Source organism: Lissotriton vulgaris, chromosome 4_1, assembly GCF_964263255.1.
Source record: "Lissotriton vulgaris chromosome 4_1, aLisVul1.2, whole genome shotgun sequence".
NCBI classification, from domain to species: Eukaryota; Metazoa; Chordata; class Amphibia; order Caudata; family Salamandridae; genus Lissotriton; species Lissotriton vulgaris.
In genome coordinates, this window is record NC_141691.1 from 2,138,479,164 (window position 1) to 2,138,492,305 (window position 13,142).

Sequence of the window (13,142 nt, forward strand, 5' to 3'; positions counted from 1 at the left end):
CAGTGAGCTGTGGCTCTCTGCTCCCCCTGGTTTAGAACAGTGAGCTTTGGCTCTTGTCTCCCCTGGTTTAGAACAGTGAGCTGTGGCTCTTGTCTTCCTGGTTTAGAACAGTGAGCTGTGGCTCCTGTCTTCCCGGTTTAGAACAGGGAGCTGTGGCTCTTGTCTCCCCCTGATTTATAACAGTGAGCTGTGGCTCTTGTCTCCCCTTGTTTAGAACAGTGAGCTGTGGCTCTTGTCTCCCCTGGTTTAGAACAGTGAGCTGTGGCTCTCTGCTCCCCCTGGTTTAGAACAGTGAGCTGTGGCTCTTGTCTCCCCTGGTTTAGAACAGTGAGCTGTGGCTCTCTGCTCCCCCTGGTTTAGAACAGTGAGCTGTGGCTCTTTGCTCCCCCTGGTAAGAACAGTGCGCTCTGGCTCTTGTCTCACCTGGTTTATAACAGTGAGCTGTGGCTCTTGTCTCCCCTGGTTTAGAATAGTGAGCTGTGGCTCTTGTCTTCCCCTGATTTATAACAGTGAGCTGTGGCTCTTGTCTCCCCTGGTTTAGAACAGTGAGCTGTGGCTCTTTGCTCCCCCTGGTTTAGAGCAGTGAGCTTTGGCTCTTGTCTCCCCTGGTTTAGAACAGTGAGCTGTGGCTCTTGTCTCCCCTAGTTTAGAACAGTGAGCTGTGGCTCTCTGCTCCCCCTTGTTTAGAACAGTGCGCTGTAGCTCTTTGCTCCCCCTGGTTTGGAACAGTGAACTGTGGCTCTTGTCTCCGCAGGTTTAGAACAGTGAGATGTGGCTCTCGTCTCCCCTAGTTTAGAACAGTGAGCTATGGCTCTTGTCTCCCCCTGGGTTAGAACAGTGAGCTGTGGCTCTTGTCTCCCCTGATTTAGAACAGTGAGCTGTGGCTCTTGTCTCCCCCTGATTTATAACAGTGAGCTGTGGCTCTTGTTTCCCCTGGTTTAGAACATTGAGCAGCGGCTCTTGTCTCCCCTGGTTTAGAACAGTGAGCTGTGGCTCTTGTCTCCCCTAGTTTAGAACAGTGAGCTCTGGCTCTTGTCTTCCCTGGATTAGAACAGTGAGATGTGGCTCTTGTCCCCCCTGGTTTAGAACAGTGAGCTGTGGCTCTCTGCTTCCCCTGGTTTAGAACAGTGAGCTCTGGCTCTTGTCTCCCCTGGTTTAGAACAGTGAGCTCTGGCTATTGTCTCCCCTGGTAAAAACAGTGAGCTCTGGCTCTTGTCTCCCCTGGTTTATAACAGTGAGCTGGGGCTCTTGTCTCCCCTGGTTTAGAACAGTGAGCTGTGGCTCTTGTCTCCCCCTGGTTTAGAACAGTGAGCTGTGGCTCTTGTCTCCCCTGGTTTAGAACAGTGAGCTGTGGCTCTTGTCTCCCCCTGGTTTAGATCAGTGAGCTGTAGCTCTTGTTTCCCCTGGTTTAGAACAGTGAGCTGTGGCTCTTGTCTCCCCTGGTTTAGAACAGTGAGCTGTGGCTCTTGTTTCCCCTGGTTTAGAACAGTGAGCTCTGGCTCTTGTCTCCCCTGGTTTAGAACAGTGAGCTGCGGCTCTTGTCTCCCCTGGTTTAGAACAGTGAGCTGTGGCTCTTGTCTCCCCTGGTTTAGAACAGTGAGCTGTGGCTCTCTGCTCCCCCCGGGTTTAGAACAGTGAGCTGTGGCTCTCGTCTGCCCCTGATTTATAACAGTGAGCTGTGGCTCTTGTCTCCCTGGTTTAGAACAGTGAGCTGTGGCTCTTGTCTCCTCTGGTTCAGAACAGTGAGCTGTGGCTCTCTGCTCCCCCTGGTTTAGAACAGTGAGCTGTGGCTCTTGGCTCCCCTGGTTTAGAACAGTGAGCTGTGGCTATTGTCTTCCTGGTTTAGAACAGTGAGATGTGGCTTTCTGCTTCCCCTGATTTAGAACCTTGAGCTGTTGCTCTTGTCTCCCCTTGTTTAGAACAGTGAGCTGTGGCTCATGTCCCCACTGGTTTAGAACAGTGAGCTGTGGCTCTTGTCTCCCCTGGTTTAGAACAGTGAGCTGTGGCTCCCTGCTCCCCCTGGTTTAGAACAGTGAGCTGTGGCTCTTTGCTCCCCCTGGTAAGAACAGTGAGCTCTGGCTCTTGTCTCACCTGGTTTATAACAGTGAGCTGTGGCTCTTGTCTCCCCTGGTTTAGAATAGTGAGCTGTGGCTCTTGTCTCCCCTGGTTTAGAACAGTGAGCTGTGGCTCCCTGCTCCCCCTGGTTTAGAACAGTGAGCTGTGGCTCTTTGCTCCCGCTGGTAAGAACAGTGAGCTCTGGCTCTTGTCTCACCTGGTTTATAACAGTGAGCTGTGGCTCTTGTCTCCCCTGGTTTAGAACAGTGAGCTGTGGCTCTTGTCTCCCCTGGTTTAGAACAGTGAGCTGTGGCTCTTGTCTCCCCTGGTTTACAACAGTGAGCTGTGGCTCTTGTCTTCCCCTGATTTATAACAGTGAGCTGTGGCTCTTGTCTCCCCTGGTTTAGAACAGTGAGCTGTGGCTCTTTGCTCCCCCTGGTAAGAACAGTGAGCTGTGGCTCTTGTCTCCCCTGGTTTAGAACAGTGAGCTGTGGCTCTTTGCTCCCCCTGGTAAGAACAGTGAGCTCTGGCTCTTGTCTCACCTGGTTTATAACAGTGAGCTGTGGCTCTTGTCTCCCCTGGTTTAGAATAGTGAGCTGTGGCTCTTGTCTCCCCTGGTTTAGAACAGTGAGCTGTGGCTCCCTGCTCCCCCTGGTTTAGAACAGTGAGCTGTGGCTCTTTGCTCCCCCTGGTAAGAACAGTGAGCTCTGGCTCTTGTCTCACCTGGTTTATAACAGTGAGCTGTGGCTCTTGTCTCCCCTGGTTTAGAACAGTGAGCTGTGGCTCTTGTCTCCCCTGGTTTAGAACAGTGAGCTGTGGCTCTTGTCTCCCCTGGTTTACAACAGTGAGCTGTGGCTCTTGTCTTCCCCTGATTTATAACAGTGAGCTGTGGCTCTTGTCTCCCCTGGTTTAGAACAGTGAGCTGTGGCTCTTTGCTCCCCCTGGTAAGAACAGTGAGCTGTGGCTCTTGTCTCACCTGGTTTATAACAGTGAGCTGTGGCTCTTGTCTCCCCTGGTTTAGAACAGTGAGCTGTGGCTCTTGTCTCCCCTGGTTTAGAACAGTGAGCTGTGGCTCTTGTCTCCCCTGGTTTAGAACAGTGAGCTGTGGCTCTTGTCTCCCCTGGTTTACAACAGTGAGCTGTGGCTCTTGTCTCCCCTGGTTTAGAACAGTGAGCTGTGGCTCTTGTCTCCCCTGGTTTACAACAGTGAGCTGTGGCTCTTGTCTTCCCCTGGTTTAGAACAGTGAGCTGTGGCTCTTGTCTCCCCTGGTTTAGAATAGTGAGCTGTGGCTCTTGTCTTCCCCTGATTTATAACAGTGAGCTGTGGCTCTTGTCTCCCCTGGTTTAGAACAGTGAGCTGTGGCTCTTTGCTCCCCCTGGTAAGAACAGTGAGCTCTGGCTCTTGTCTCACCTGGTTTATAACAGTGAGCTGTGGCTCTTGTCTCCCCTGGTTTAGAACTGTGAGCTGTGGCTCTTGTCTCCCCTGGTTTAGAACAGTGAGCTGTGGCTCTTGTCTCCCCTGGTTTACAACAGTGAGCTGTGGCTCTTGTCTTCCCCTGATTTATAACAGTGAGCTGTGGCTCTCTGCTCTCCCTGGTTTAGAACAGTGAGCTGTGGCTCTTGTCTCCCCTGGTTTAGAACAGTGAGCTGTGGCTCTTGTCTCCCCTGGTTTACAACAGTGAGCTGTGGCTCTTGTCTTCCCCTGATTTATAACAGTGAGCTCTGGCTCTTGTCTCCCCTGGTTTAGAACAGTGAGCTCTGGCTCTTGTCTCCCCTGGTTTAGAACAGTGAGCTTTGGCTCTTGTCTCCCCTGGTTTAGAACAGTGAGCTGTGGCTCTTGTCTCCACTAGTTTAGAACAGTGAGCTGTGGCTCTCTGCTCACCCTTGTTTAGAACAGTGCGCTGTGGCTCTTTGCTCCCCCTGGTTTGGAACAGTGAACTGTGGCTCTTGTCTCCGCAGGTTTAGAACAGTGAGATGTGGCTCTCGTCTCCCCTAGTTTAGAACAGTGAGCTATGGCTCTTGTCTCCCCCTGCTTTAGAACAGTGAGCTGTGGCTCTTGTCTCCCCTGGTTTAGAAGAGTGAGCTCTGGCTCTTGTCTCCCCTGGTTTAGAACAGGGAGCTGTGACCCTTGTCTCTCCTGGTTTAGAACAGTGAGCTCTGGCTCTTGTCTCCCCTGGTTTAGAACAGTGAGCTCTGGCTCTTGTCTCCCCTGGTTTAGAACAGTGAGCTGCGGCTCTTGTCTCCCCCTGATTTATAACAGTGAGCTGTGGCTCTTGTCTCCCCCTGGGTTAGAACAGTGAGCTGTGCCTCTTGTCTCCCTCTGGTTTAGAACAGTGAGCTTTGGCTCTTGTCTCCCCCTGGGTTAGAACAGTGAGCTGTGGCTCTTATCTCTCCTGGTTTAGAACAGTGAGCTGTGGCTCTTATCTCCCCTGGTTTAGAACAGTGAACTGTGGCTCTTGTCTCCCCCTGGGTTAGAACAGTGAGCTGTGGCTCTTGTCTCCATCTGGTTTAGAACAGTGAGCTCTGGCTCTTGTCTCCCCCTGGGTTAGAACAGTGAGCTGTGGCTCGTGTCTCTCCTGGTTTAGAACAGTGAGCTGTGGCTCTTGTCGCCCCTGGTTAAGAACAGTGAGCTGTGGCTCTTGTCTCCCCTGGTTTAGAACAGTGAGCTGTGGCTCTTTGCTCCCCCTGGTTTAGAACAGTGAGCTTTGGCTCTTGTCTCCCCCTGGGTTAGAACAGTGAGCTGTGGCTCTTATCTCCCCTGGTTTAGAACAGTGAGCTGTGGCTCTTATCTTCCCTGGTTTATAACAGTGAGCTGTGGCTCTTGTCTCCCCTGGTTTAGAATAGTGAGCTGTGGCTCTTGTCTTCCCCTGGTTTAGAACAGTGAGCTGTGGCTCTTTGCTCCCCCTGGTTTAGAACAGTGAGCTGTGGCTCTTGTCTCCCCTGGTTTAGAACAGTGAGCTGTGGCTCTTTGCTCCCCCTGGTTTAGAACAGTGAGCTGTGGCTCTTGTCTCCCCCTGGGTTAGAACAGTGAGCTGTGGCTCTTATCTCCCCTGGTTTAGAACAGTGAGCTGTGGCTCTTGTCTCCCTCTGGTTTAGAACAGTGAGCTGTGGCTCTTGTCGCCCCTGGTTAAGAACAGTGAGCTGTGGCTCTTGTCTCCCCTGGTTTAGAACAGTGAGCTATGGCTCGTGTCTCCCCTGGTTTAGAACAGTGAGCTGTGGCTCTTGTCGCCCCTGGTTAAGAACAGTGAGCTGTGGCTCTTGTCTCCCCTGGTTTAGAACAGTGAGCTATGGCTCTTGTCTCCCCCTGATTTATAACAGTTAGCTGTGGCTCTTGTCTCCCCTGGTTTAGAACAGTGAGCTGTGGCTCTTTGCTCCCCCTGGTTTAAAACAGTGAGGTTTGGCTCTTGTCTCCCCTGGTTTAGAACAGTGAGCTGTGGCTCGTGTCTCCCCTGGTTAAGAACAGTGAGCTGTGGCTCTTGTCTCCCCCTGATTTATAACAGTGAGCTGTGGCTCTCTGCTCCCCCTTTTTTAGAACAGTGCGCTGTGGCTCTTTGCTCCCCCTGGTTTGGAACAGTGAACTGTGGCTCTTGTCTCCGCAGGTTTAGAACAGTGAGATGTGCCTCTTGTCTCCCCTGGTTTAGAAGAGTGAGCTCTGTCTCTTGTCTCCCCTGGTTTAGAACAGGGAGCTGTGACCCTTGTCTCTCCTGGTTTAGAACAGTGAGCTGTGGCTCTTGTCTCCCTCTGGTTTAGAACAGTGAGCTTTGGCTCTTGTCTCCCCCTGGGTTAGAACAGTGAGCTGTGGCTCTTATCTCCCCTGGTTTAGAACAGTGAGCTGTGGCTCTTGTCTCCCTCTGGTTTAGAACAGGGAGCTGTGACCCTTGTCTCTCCTGGTTTAGAACAGTGAGCTGTGGCTCTTGTCTCCCTCTGGTTTAGAACAGTGAGCTCTGGCTCTTGTCTCCCCTGGTTTAGAACAGTGAGCTGTGGCTCGTGTCTCCCCTGGTTTAGAACAGTGAGCTGTGGCTCTTGTCGCCCCTGGTTAAGAACAGTGAGCTGTGGCTCTTGTCTCCCCTGGTTTAGAACAGTGAGCTATGACTCTAGTCTCCCCCTGATTTATTACAGTTAGCTGTGTCTCTTGTCTCCCCTGGTTTAGAACAGGGAGCTGTGACCCTTGTCTCTCCTGGTTTAGAACAGTGAGCTGTGGCTCTTGTCTCCCTCTGGTTTAGAACAGTGAGCTCTGGCTCTTGTCTCCCCCTGGGTTAGAACAGTGAGCTGTGGCTCGTGGCTCCCCTGGTTTAGAACAGTGAGCTGTGGCTCTTGTCGCCCCTGGTTAAGAACAGTGAGCTGTGGCTCTTGTCTCCCCTGGTTTAGAACAGTGAGCTATGACTCTAGTCTCCCCCTGATTTATTACAGTTAGCTGTGTCTCTTGTCTCCCCTGGTTTAGAACAGTGAGCTGTGGCTCTTTGCTCCCCCTGGTTTAGAACAGTGAACTGTGGCTCTTGTCTCCCCCTGGGTTAGAACAGTGAGCTGTGGCTCTTGTCTCCCCTGGTTTACAACAGTGAGCTGTGGCTCTTGTCTCCCTCTGGTTTAGAACAGTGAACTGTGGCTCTTGTCTCCCCCTGGGTTAGAACAGTGAGCTGTGGCTCTTGTCTCCCTCTGGTTTAGAACAGTGAGCTTTGGCTCTTGTCTCCCCCTGGGTTAGAACAGTGAGCTGTGGCTCTTATCTCCCCTGGATTAGAACAGTGAGCTGTGGCTCTTGTCTCCCCCTGGTTTAGAACAGTGAGCTGTGGCTCTTGTCTCCCCTGGTTTAGAACAGTGAGCTCTGGCTCTTGTCTCCCCTGGTTTAGAACAGTGAGCTGTGGCTCTTGTCTCCCCTGGTTTAGAACAGTGAGCTGTGGCTCTTGTCTCCCCTGGTTTAGAACAGTGAGCTGTGGCTCTTGTCTCCCCTGGTTTAGAACAGTGAGCTGTGGCTCTTGTCTCCCTGGTTTAGAACAGTGAGCTGTGGCTCTTGTCTCCCTCTGTTTTAGAACAGTGAGCTCTGGCTCTTGTCTCCCCCTGGGTTAGAACAGTGAGCTGTGGCTCGTGTCTCCCCTGGTTTAGAACAGTGAGCTGTGGCTCTTGTCGCCCCTGGTTAAGAACAGTGAGCTGTGGCTTTTGTCTCCCCTGGTTTAGAACAGTGAGCTATGGCTCTTGTCTCCCCTGGTTTAGAACAGTGAGCTGTGGCTCTTGTCTCCCCTGGTTTAGAACAATGAGCTGTGGCTCGTGTCTCCCCTGGTTAAGAACAGTGAGCTGTGGCTCTTATCTCCCCTGGTTTAGAACAGTGAGCTGTGACTCTTATCTCCCCTGGTTTAGAACAGTGAGCTATGGCTCTTGTCTCCCTCTGGTTTAGAACAGTGAGCTCTGGCTCTTGTCTCCCCCTGGGTTAGAACAGTGAGCTGTGGCTCGTGTCTCCCCTGGTTTAGAACAGTGAGCTGTGGCTCTTGTCGCCCCTGGTTAAGAACAGTGAGCTGTGGCTCTTGTCTCCCCTGGTTTAGAACAGTGAGCTGTGGCTCTTTGCTCCCCCTGGTTTAGAACAGTGAGCTTTGGCTCTTGTCTCCCCCTGGGTTAGAACAGTGAGCTGTGGCTCTTATCTCCCCTGGTTTAGAACAGTGAGCTGTGGCTCTTATCTTCCCTGGTTTATAACAGTGAGCTGTGGCTCTTGTCTCCCCTGGTTTAGAATAGTGAGCTGTGGCTCTTGTCTTCCCCTGGTTTAGAACAGTGAGCTGTGGCTCTTTGCTCCCCCTGGTTTAGAACAGTGAGCTGTGGCTCTTGTCTCCCCTGGTTTAGAACAGTGAGCTGTGGCTCTTTGCTCCCCCTGGTTTAGAACAGTGAGCTGTGGCTCTTGTCTCCCCCTGGGTTAGAACAGTGAGCTGTGGCTCTTATCTCCCCTGGTTTAGAACAGTGAGCTGTGGCTCTTGTCTCCCTCTGGTTTAGAACAGTGAGCTGTGGCTCTTGTCGCCCCTGGTTAAGAACAGTGAGCTGTGGCTCTTGTCTCCCCTGGTTTAGAACAGTGAGCTATGGCTCGTGTCTCCCCTGGTTTAGAACAGTGAGCTGTGGCTCTTGTCGCCCCTGGTTAAGAACAGTGAGCTGTGGCTCTTGTCTCCCCTGGTTTAGAACAGTGAGCTATGGCTCTTGTCTCCCCCTGATTTATAACAGTTAGCTGTGGCTCTTGTCTCCCCTGGTTTAGAACAGTGAGCTGTGGCTCTTTGCTCCCCCTGGTTTAAAACAGTGAGGTTTGGCTCTTGTCTCCCCTGGTTTAGAACAGTGAGCTGTGGCTCGTGTCTCCCCTGGTTAAGAACAGTGAGCTGTGGCTCTTGTCTCCCCCTGATTTATAACAGTGAGCTGTGGCTCTCTGCTCCCCCTTTTTTAGAACAGTGCGCTGTGGCTCTTTGCTCCCCCTGGTTTGGAACAGTGAACTGTGGCTCTTGTCTCCGCAGGTTTAGAACAGTGAGATGTGCCTCTTGTCTCCCCTGGTTTAGAAGAGTGAGCTCTGTCTCTTGTCTCCCCTGGTTTAGAACAGGGAGCTGTGACCCTTGTCTCTCCTGGTTTAGAACAGTGAGCTGTGGCTCTTGTCTCCCTCTGGTTTAGAACAGTGAGCTTTGGCTCTTGTCTCCCCCTGGGTTAGAACAGTGAGCTGTGGCTCTTATCTCCCCTGGTTTAGAACAGTGAGCTGTGGCTCTTGTCTCCCTCTGGTTTAGAACAGGGAGCTGTGACCCTTGTCTCTCCTGGTTTAGAACAGTGAGCTGTGGCTCTTGTCTCCCTCTGGTTTAGAACAGTGAGCTCTGGCTCTTGTCTCCCCTGGTTTAGAACAGTGAGCTGTGGCTCGTGTCTCCCCTGGTTTAGAACAGTGAGCTGTGGCTCTTGTCGCCCCTGGTTAAGAACAGTGAGCTGTGGCTCTTGTCTCCCCTGGTTTAGAACAGTGAGCTATGACTCTAGTCTCCCCCTGATTTATTACAGTTAGCTGTGTCTCTTGTCTCCCCTGGTTTAGAACAGGGAGCTGTGACCCTTGTCTCTCCTGGTTTAGAACAGTGAGCTGTGGCTCTTGTCTCCCTCTGGTTTAGAACAGTGAGCTCTGGCTCTTGTCTCCCCCTGGGTTAGAACAGTGAGCTGTGGCTCGTGGCTCCCCTGGTTTAGAACAGTGAGCTGTGGCTCTTGTCGCCCCTGGTTAAGAACAGTGAGCTGTGGCTCTTGTCTCCCCTGGTTTAGAACAGTGAGCTATGACTCTAGTCTCCCCCTGATTTATTACAGTTAGCTGTGTCTCTTGTCTCCCCTGGTTTAGAACAGTGAGCTGTGGCTCTTTGCTCCCCCTGGTTTAGAACAGTGAACTGTGGCTCTTGTCTCCCCCTGGGTTAGAACAGTGAGCTGTGGCTCTTGTCTCCCCTGGTTTACAACAGTGAGCTGTGGCTCTTGTCTCCCTCTGGTTTAGAACAGTGAACTGTGGCTCTTGTCTCCCCCTGGGTTAGAACAGTGAGCTGTGGCTCTTGTCTCCCTCTGGTTTAGAACAGTGAGCTTTGGCTCTTGTCTCCCCCTGGGTTAGAACAGTGAGCTGTGGCTCTTATCTCCCCTGGATTAGAACAGTGAGCTGTGGCTCTTGTCTCCCCCTGGTTTAGAACAGTGAGCTGTGGCTCTTGTCTCCCCTGGTTTAGAACAGTGAGCTCTGGCTCTTGTCTCCCCTGGTTTAGAACAGTGAGCTGTGGCTCTTGTCTCCCCTGGTTTAGAACAGTGAGCTGTGGCTCTTGTCTCCCCTGGTTTAGAACAGTGAGCTGTGGCTCTTGTCTCCCCTGGTTTAGAACAGTGAGCTGTGGCTCTTGTCTCCCTGGTTTAGAACAGTGAGCTGTGGCTCTTGTCTCCCTCTGTTTTAGAACAGTGAGCTCTGGCTCTTGTCTCCCCCTGGGTTAGAACAGTGAGCTGTGGCTCGTGTCTCCCCTGGTTTAGAACAGTGAGCTGTGGCTCTTGTCGCCCCTGGTTAAGAACAGTGAGCTGTGGCTTTTGTCTCCCCTGGTTTAGAACAGTGAGCTATGGCTCTTGTCTCCCCTGGTTTAGAACAGTGAGCTGTGGCTCTTGTCTCCCCTGGTTTAGAACAATGAGCTGTGGCTCGTGTCTCCCCTGGTTAAGAACAGTGAGCTGTGGCTCTTATCTCCCCTGGTTTAGAACAGTGAGCTGTGACTCTTATCTCCCCTGGTTTAGAACAGTGAGCTATGGCTCTTGTCTCCCTCTGGTTTAGAACAGTGAGCTCTGGCTCTTGTCTCCCCCTGGGTTAGAACAGTGAGCTGTGGCTCGTGTCTCCCCTGGTTTAGAACAGTGAGCTGTGGCTCTTGTCGCCCCTGGTTAAGAACAGTGAGCTGTGGCTCTTGTCTCCCCTGGTTTAGAACAGTGAGCTATGGCTCTTGTCTTCCCCTGATTTATAACAGTTAGCTGTGGCTCTTGTCTCCCCAGGTTTAGAACAGTGAGCTGTGGCTCTTTGCTCCCCCTGGTTTAGAACAGTGAGCTTTGGCTCTTGTCTCCCCTGGTTTAGAACAATGAGCTGTGGCTCGTGTCTCCCCTGGTTAAGAACAGTGAGCTGTGGCTCTTATCTCCCCTGGTTTAGAACAGTGAGCTGTGGCTCTTATCTCCCCTGGTTTAGAACAGTGAGCTATGGCTCTTGTCTCCCTCTGGTTTAGAACAGTGAGCTCTGGCTCTTGTCTCCCCCTGGGTTAGAACAGTGAGCTGTGGCTCGTGTCTCCCCTGGTTTAGAACAGTGAGCTGTGGCTCTTGTCGCCCCTGGTTAAGAACAGTGAGCTGTGGCTCTTGTCTCCCCTGGTTTAGAACAGTGAGCTATGGCTCTTGTCTCCCCCTGATTTATAACAGTTAGCTGTGGCTCTTGTCTCCCCTGGTTTAGAACAGTGAGCTGTGGCTCTTTGCTCCCCCTGGTTTAGAACAGTAAGCTTTGGCTCTTGTCTCCCCTGGTTTAGAACAGTGAGCTGTGGCTCGTGTCTCCCCTGGTTAAGAACAGTGAGCTGTGGCTCTTGTCTCCCCTGATTAAGAACAGTGAGCTGTGGCTCTTGTCTCCCCCTGATTTATAACAGTGAGCTGTGGCTCTTGTCTCCCCTGGTTTATAACAGTGAGCTGTGGCTCTTTGCTCCCCCTGGTTTAGAACAGTGAGCTGTGGCTCTTGGCTCCCCTGGTTTAGAACAGTGTGCTGTGGCTCTTGTCTCCTCCTGGTTTAGAACAGTGAGCTTTGGCTCTTGTCTCCCCTGGTTTAGAACAGTGAGCTGTGGCTCGTGTCTCCCCTGGTTAAGAACAGTGAGCTGTGGCTCTTGTCTTCCCCTGATTTATAACAGTTAGCTGTGGCTCTTGTCTCCCCAGGTTTAGAACAGTGAGCTGTGGCTCTTTGCTCCCACTGGTTTAGAACAGTGAGCTTTGGCTCTTGTCTCCCCTGGTTTAGAACCATGAGCTGTGGCTCGTGTCTCCCCTGGTTAAGAACAGTGAGCTGTGGCTCTTATCTCCCCTGGTTTAGAACAGTGAGCTGTGGCTCTTATCTCCCCTGGTTTAGAACAGTGAGCTATGGCTCTTGTCTCCCTCTGGTTTAGAACAGTGAGCTCTGGCTCTTGTCTCCCCCTGGGTTAGAACAGTGAGCTGTGGCTCGTGTCTCCCCTGGTTTAGAACAGTGAGCTGTGGCTCTTGTCGCCCCTGGTTAAGAACAGTGAGCTGTGGCTCTTGTCTCCCCTGGTTTAGAACAGTGAGCTATGGCTCTTGTCTCCCCCTGATTTATAACAGTTAGCTGTGGCTCTTGTCTCCCCTGGTTTAGAACAGTGAGCTGTGGCTCTTTGCTCCCCCTGGTTTAGAACAGTGAGCTTTGGCTCTTGTCTCCCCTGGTTTAGAACAGTGAGCTGTGGCTCGTGTCTCCCCTGGTTAAGAACAGTGAGCTGTGGCTCTTGTCTCCCCCTGATTTAGAACAGTGAGCTTTGGCTCTTGTCTCCCCTGGTTTAGAACAATGAGCTGTGGCTCTTGTCTCCCCTGGTTTATAACAGTGAGCTGTGACTCTTTGCTCCCCCTGGTTTAGAACAGTGAGCTGTGGCTCTTGGCTCCCCTGGTTTAGAACAGTGAGCTGTGGCTCGTGTCTCCCCTGGTTAAGAACAGTGAGCTGTGGCTCTCTGCTCCCCCTGGTTTATAAAAGTGAGCTGTGGCTCTTGTCTCCCCTGATTAAGAACAGTGAGCTGTGGCTCTTGTCTCCCCCTGATTTATAACAGTGAGCTGTGGCTCTTGTCTCCCCTGGTTTAGAACAGTGAGCTGTGGCTCTTATCTCCCCTGGTTTAGAACAGTGAGCTGTGGCTCTTGTCTCCCTCTGGTTTAGAACAGTAAGCTCTGGCTCTTGTCTCCCCTGGTTTAGAACAGTGAGCTGTGGCTCGTGTCTCCCCTGGTTTAGAACAGTGAGCTGTGGCTCTTGTCGCCCCTGGTTTAGAACAGTGAGCTGTGGCTCTTGTCGCCCCTGGTTAAGAACAGTGAGCTGTGGCTCTTGTCTCCCCTGGTTTAGAACAGTGAGCTCTGGCTCTTGTCTCCCCTGGTTTAGAACAGTGAGCTGTGGCTCTTGTCTCCCCCTGGTTTAGAACAGTGAGCTGTGGCTCTTATCTCCCCTGGTTTAGAACAGTGAGCTGTGGCTCTTGTCTCCCTCTGGTTTAGAACAGTGAGCTCTGGCTCTTGTCTCCCCCTGGGTTAGAACAGTGAGCTGTGGCTCGTGTCTCCCCTGGTTTAGAACAGTGAGCTGTGGCTCTTGTCGCCCCTGGTTAAGAACAGTGAGCTGTGGCTCTTGTCTCCCCTGGTTTAGAACAGTGAGCTATGACTCTAGTCTCCCCCTGATTTATAACAGTTAGCTGTGTCTCTTGTCTCCCCTGGTTTAGAACAGTGAGCTGTGGCTCTTTGCTCCCCCTGGTTTAGAACAGTGAGCTTTGGCTCTTGTCTCCCCTGGTTTAGAACAGTGATCTGTGGCTCGTGTCTCCCCTGGTTAAGAACAGTGAGCTGTGGCTCTTGTCTCCCCCTGGGTTAGAACAGTGAGCTGTGGCTCTTATCTCCCCT